This window comes from Balaenoptera borealis, assembly GCF_965194805.1.
Source record: "Balaenoptera borealis genome assembly, chromosome: X".
NCBI classification, from domain to species: domain Eukaryota; kingdom Metazoa; phylum Chordata; class Mammalia; order Artiodactyla; family Balaenopteridae; genus Balaenoptera; species Balaenoptera borealis.
This window is the reverse complement of record NC_138881.1, coordinates 88782808-88789392: the sequence shown is the minus strand read 5'-3', so window position 1 is coordinate 88789392 and position 6585 is coordinate 88782808.

Genomic DNA, 6585 nt, shown 5'->3' with positions numbered 1-6585 from the left:
TTCATCTTACCCAGTAGTGCCCTCCAACAAGTGACAGCCAAGAACACCCTGAAAAATTCCAAAACAACCCCTTCTAGCAATATAATCCTATTTAAAATCCTAATCCAGGAGCAGGCCTAGGGACCATTTACCGTTACCTAAAGGCAGTGGGACAGACAGCTGGTTTCCCGGAAGGAGAGTTTTGCTACATACCAAATGTAGCTATATCTCAACCTGGGTTCAAATACTTATTCATGTGATCTTGGACTAATCTCTTAATCTCTCTGTGCCTCAGTTTCTCATATGTAAAATGTGATTATAGTAGGTCCTACCTTACAGGGCTATGAGGATTAGTGATAATGGATATACAGCACTTAGCAAAGTATCTGGCTCAAAATAAATAATAGTAATAGTTGTTGTTTTACATCCCTGTATGCTATTAGAGGAAGAATTAGGAAGAATAATCCATTGTGGCAGGACTATTAGTGCTCACCAAATACTCCATGTACTCCCTTACATTTCCCAGCCTCCTTTGCAGTTAGAGTAGGGCCTTGTGACTGGTTCTGGCCAATGAACTACAAGCAGAAGTGATGTGTCATTCATTTAGAGGCCTAAGTAAGTAAGAGCTGGTGTGCTGTCTCCTTGTCTTTCTTCTCCACATAGCCTTGCATAAGAGAGAAATGAGCACCTGATCAGTGCATCCCTATTTAACAGATAAGGTGATTGAGATACAAAGAATGTAAGATTGAACTGGCTTTCATATGCAATGACTTTCAGTCTCCTGTGTACTGTATAAAAGGCCCTTGACATAAATAAGAATTGTTTCCAGATTCACCATTATATATAATTTCCCTCATGAAATTGCATCTAATACGTAGAAAACAATAACCCTGTTGAGACAAATGTGCTAGGTGGTTGGTTAGGCTCACTCACTAACAAGTTGACTCTCCCCCACACTCTACCCTTGACTAGGAAATTCAGTTTCATGCCTTAACAAAAAGACAAAATTATCTATCATGGAACTGAAGTGTTATTATTAAAGAGTCAATACAACAAATGATAAAATCATGTATGTTACGGATCTACTATATACAAGCTACAGATAGTTATAAATGAAAGTGGTTATTAGAGGTCATGTCTTCTAATGCCTACACTTTACACATGAGGAAACTGAAGTCAAAGAAAGGAAAAAGGATAACCCCAAGATGATCAAGCTAGATAATGACAGTCCTGGAGTAATAAACAAGGTCCCCTATCTCCTAGATCAGCAATCTTTCCACTAATATCCACTATTTCTGACATATGACCATCTAAACATACATGGCTTTGTTTCCCCTTTCTGTGGTACAGGTCCATGAAGTTATATAAGAGGTTGAAATAGCACATCATAATGAGCTGAGAAAAAAAGCCTAGATGTCATTGAAATGAGAGAAAAGCTAGTTAATAGTATGTAAATCTAGATAGGAAAAGAACATTCACAAACCAAATCCCTATCCAAAAACCCATAGAATCATTCATCTCCACAAAACATCTGTGCTGTCCATGAAAAAAAAATGCATTTGGAGTCCTTTTTCCCTGGGAAGGGATTGCAGAGAAGCATCTCTCCTTGTTCTCTGTAACTTCCAAAGTGACTGGCTGGTAATAAAGATATAGCATAGGGCTAGGGCCCAGAGTATGGCCTATTAATGTATTGTAGGGACACTAGCTGGTTTGTAGAAGGAATGGTCCTAACTTGTGCCTTGGCTTCCTAAGCCTTAGGTCTGACCAAGTGACTGACCCAGCTTGACCATTTGGTTCCAGAAGCAGCAGGAACCAGAGGCTTTCTTTCACCCTTGAGGAGCTCACACCTCCAACTAAATATCTCTTTACCACTTCAGCCTCTCCACCTTTAGTCTCAGGACCATGTAAGAGGAGAAAACATCATCAGAATGGAATTTGCCTTGATCTCAAACTCCCTTTCTGTGGAAAAACTCCTAGCTTGCTCTCTCCAGTCTTACTGCCAGATTGTAAACTAGTAAATCTCAGCACAAACAGCTGAAGGCCACATAGGCCCAGCTGTCCTGTGCAGACCTTGGGAGAAACATTTGTCATGTGTTACACACCAGGGGCGTAAATTACAGCATGCAGTGCTGAGGAGGATCCATTTATAAAAAGGACTTTTTTCAAAAAGTATCTTCTGTTTTACATTTGGTAGTGTTTATGGATAACTAGTGGGAAGCAGCTGCATAGCACAGGGAGATCAGCTCCGTGCTTTGTGACCACCTAGAGGGGTGGGATAGGGATGGCGGGAGGGGGACGTAAGAGGGAGGAGATATGGGGACATAGGTATATATATAACTGATTCACTTTGTTATATAGCAGAAACTAACACAACACTGTAAAGCAATTATACTCCAATAAAGATGTTAAAAAAATTAATAACATACAAAAAAGTATCTTCTGTTAACTCTGATATCATCTACACCTAGAAATGGAATATTTTCTTTCCTTGTTGGGAGGAGGGTAATAGGCAGACAGGGCCTAGTGAATGCACCTGCCAGAATGCCACCCTTATACAGAATGCTGACAAAACAAATCATGGTGCATACCCAAGTGGGTTCTGTCAGGTTTTCCAGTTGTCAGTGGTTTAGTGAAATCATTAGTGAATTCCCTCAAGACCCCAGAATGCATATCATCTGGGCCTGCTGATGGCTATATATTTCAAGTTTGTTCACTTGCCCACATTTTTTATCAATTGCTACTGCTCAGATTTTTCTTACTGCCTAAAAGTCTCCACTGTTTCTTTTTCCTAAAGAATATATATAATATATATATAATATATTATATATACAATAGATATGTATTATGTATTTAGATATGTGTGTGCACACATTTATACATTCACACATATACATATATATATATATATGTGGTTAAGTGTTGTCATTGTGTGTGTATATAGTATTTATAGCCACTTTCATGAGAGTTGTTATTTAAAGATCTGATCTCCCTCAAGCACAAATACCCTAAACAAGACCTTTGCAATTAGTTCATTCCACATGTCTATGCCCATATTTTTCTGCTCAAATCAACTCCCCCCTTCTTGTTCCAGCAGCCCCAAGGTTTAGACAGAATGCAGTTTAGGAGTAGAAAATGCTTTAGGGCACTGGTTCTCAAACTTCTGTATCAAAATCCCCTGGAGAGTTTGTTAAAACACAGACTGCTGATCACACACCAGTTTGATTTAGTAGGTCTACCGGGGAGGAGGGTGCTAAGAGTTTGCACTTCTAACAAATTTCTAGGTGACACTGATGCTGCTGGTCCAGGGACCACACTTTGAAAACCAGTGCTTTGGGAGCTGTGGTGAAGAGGCTTGGACGCTTGCTGATGCAAGTCTGCCTGCCTGACTCCATAGATCAAAAATGGCTCAAGAGAGAAAAATAAGACTTTTGTTTATGTGTGCCAATCTGAGGGAGAGGACTGTACAGTTTTATACCACCTCTCTCCTACAACTATGCGAGTTTGCACAGAATGGGTAACCTGCACGTGTGAGAAATGAAGGGGAAAAATAAGGAATAACATGTAGTTAGCCAGTCCATGTTTGCTGGACACTGATCTTTAGATTATGAGAGATAAAGGAGAAAAATGATGAGTTTACCAGTTCACCTCTGCCCTAGACAAACTTGATGCTGTAGGTCTCAAACTTTAGCGTGAAAATTTAGATTTAGGAGTCTTCATCAGACCCTCTTGATGTGAATCGTGGGGCACTGGCCTAGGAACTAGCACTTTAACAAGCGATTCTGGGCCGAGTGGCATAAGGACCACACTTGGAGAAGCATTGTTCTAATGGGAAAAAAGCAGAACACATAGAAAAGAGAAAAGAATAATGCTTATAAGAAAATCTAGAGGCAAGTGTCACTTCATGTGGTGCAGACAACATACTCAGGGCTAGCAAACGAATGGAGTGATCAGAGTGAATTATTTTTCCTGCAAATGGCATTTAGGATTTTTGGAAACATAAACAGGGATTTGTTTAGTAAAGATAATATCTTCAGCATAGCTCCTTGAATGAGACACTGAAAAATGGGCGAATTATGCAGTGCTTTTATATAAAGATTTACACATTTTCTTCAAAGCACCTGTATTAACAAACTGCATCCGCAATAGTGTCTCTATGAACTCACTTTGCCCCATTTGAAAGATGAATAAATAGAAACCTAGAGACCACTTTGCCCATGGTCACACAACAAGCTAAGTGACTGAGCTAAGATTAGAACTCAGGCCTTAGTGCTGTCCAGAGATGCCTCAGTGGTGCCAGGCTGAAGTCACAGGAAGAGACAACGGAAAAACACACTTTGTGGTCTACAAGGTTGGCATCATTTGGGGTGCTACACTATGTTTTTGTGCCGGAAGCTCATAAAACATGGTGCTGCTTAATAAGAACAAGAATAAACAAGCAGATTGCCTCCTCCACTTAGGTCTGTTTTGCCTTCTGGGCTATCCTTCAAAATTCTCCAAGACTGCAGTCACAAAAGTGGGGTGGGCAGGGGGGGAGGGACGAGACACCACCCAGGCCCATTACTCTCGCTACTCTTTGCATTATTATTGTTTTAGGAACACAACAGAAGACTCTGCTCTGCTATGAGCTTTTTAAAAAAACAGCTATTTGGGGGAAATTAGCATAATCTGGTGTTCCTTTGCCATCTGAAAACTGTATTTTACCTGAAGCAGCTGTCCCTAATTATTACACACCCTCATGTATCCAGTATGGACCCATCTGTCTATACAGTGAAGAGCTTTTGCTAAATGAAAAATCATTGAGGAAAGATAGACCAATCAGGACCATATTTAAAGAGCTAGGATGCAGCTGCTCTCTTGTTGGCTGGAGCATGCAGCACCCTCTACATTTAAAGACCGTTGGGATTTCCCTGGCAGTCCAGTGGTTAAGACTCCATGCTCCCAATACAGGGGACATGAGTTCGATCCCTGGTAGGAGAACTAAGATCTCACATGCCCCACAGCGTGGCCTAAAAAAACATTAAAAGAAAATAAAAAAGAAAATTTAAAAAGGGAAAAAAAAATTAAAAAATAAATTACAGACCGTGATACAGACAGCTCGTCTCAAAGACCACCCAACCACAGGAATTAGAGATCACAAAGGCACTGACCAGAACAATAGACTGGTGTAAATATCAAATGTTGGCTGGAGCCTCTAAATCTAACTGAATCCATCCTATCCTACAGATCAGGTCAAAAGGCATTTATTTCACCCCTACCTGCCCTCCTGATCCCTAAACTCATTAGATGTGAAAAAGAACCCCTGTTCTCCAATTTCCTACCTAATTATTGGGGGAGATAGACATGTTGGAATGGGTTTTTGTTGATTGGCTTTCTGTGTAATCTGTTAGCATTCCAACTTGTCAGAATAGTTGTTGTTCTGTAGCATTTGGGTGAGGGGGGAGCTATAAATAAACAGAGCTGTGAGAGTACAGCCCACTGTCAGCATGGCTCACAAGCCGTCCCATTATAACAACACACTCTGGATTTTACCTGCTTACCTTCCATGGTCAGTAGCTGGCCTCTGCCCAAGGTTAGACGGAAATACCTTAGGTCGTTGACATTTCACCTTTCATTTCTTCCAGCTCTTTTATTTTTTCTCCTCTACTGCAGGCAATAGGAGAGATGAGCCTCACTTCACAGGATACAGAGACAATTTTAATGAAAATAAGGGTGTTGGATGCAAGGAAAAAATGCAGACACTACTTTTTGCCTACTGTAAAATAATGCTCACTATTAAAGATAGAAGCAAAGCAGTATATAAGTAAGAAACTTTCATCAGAGCCCAATCTTTTAAAGCCAATTATTCCTTCCCTTTCAAGATACACAAGTAATGCAACAGATCAAATCAATGAGTTTCTCCTTTCCTGACATACCTCAAACCTCTCCCTGGGCAAACAGTTCTTTACAAAGCAACATCAAACATTCCCTTCACTTGTGTCCCACCCCCATGTATAGCCATGTGCAGCTGTCCTGCCTGGACTTCATGTGGTCTACAGCCTCCAGTTTGCTTTGATTTTAAGCAAAAATCACAGTGGTTTTCTCTACTTGTTGTGGTACCAGGAGGTGGGGAAGGTGTTTGGGGAGAAGCGTATACTGTGTTCTCGATTGATTTCCAAGGGAAAGCCACCCTGCATCGCCTCCTCTTCCTTTCTTTTCTGCTTCCAATTTGCCCTTTCTACCCTCATGGCAGGTAAAGTGAGTTTTTAAAAAGAGAAAAGGATGAGAAAACCCCTTTTTCTGCTTTGTCCCTACTACCTCAAGTCTTACATGCAAATTAGGACTTGCACAACTTATCCTACACTTCCTCTAGAACAAATGAATTTGGGTTGACATACCAAGATCAGATCTTGAGATAGTGACCCAGGAGCAGAATCTAGCTCATTTGTTCAATAGGTTTGCTATTATTGCAAACGATAAAAATAAATAGCTGTCATTTATTGATTACTTAAGTGTTGCAAAGCACTTTACATGTTCCATCTCATTTCATCTTCATTAATTACTATTATCATCTGCATTTTACAGTTTTGGAAACTAAGGCATTGAGAAGTTGTTTAATTTCTAGTAGAG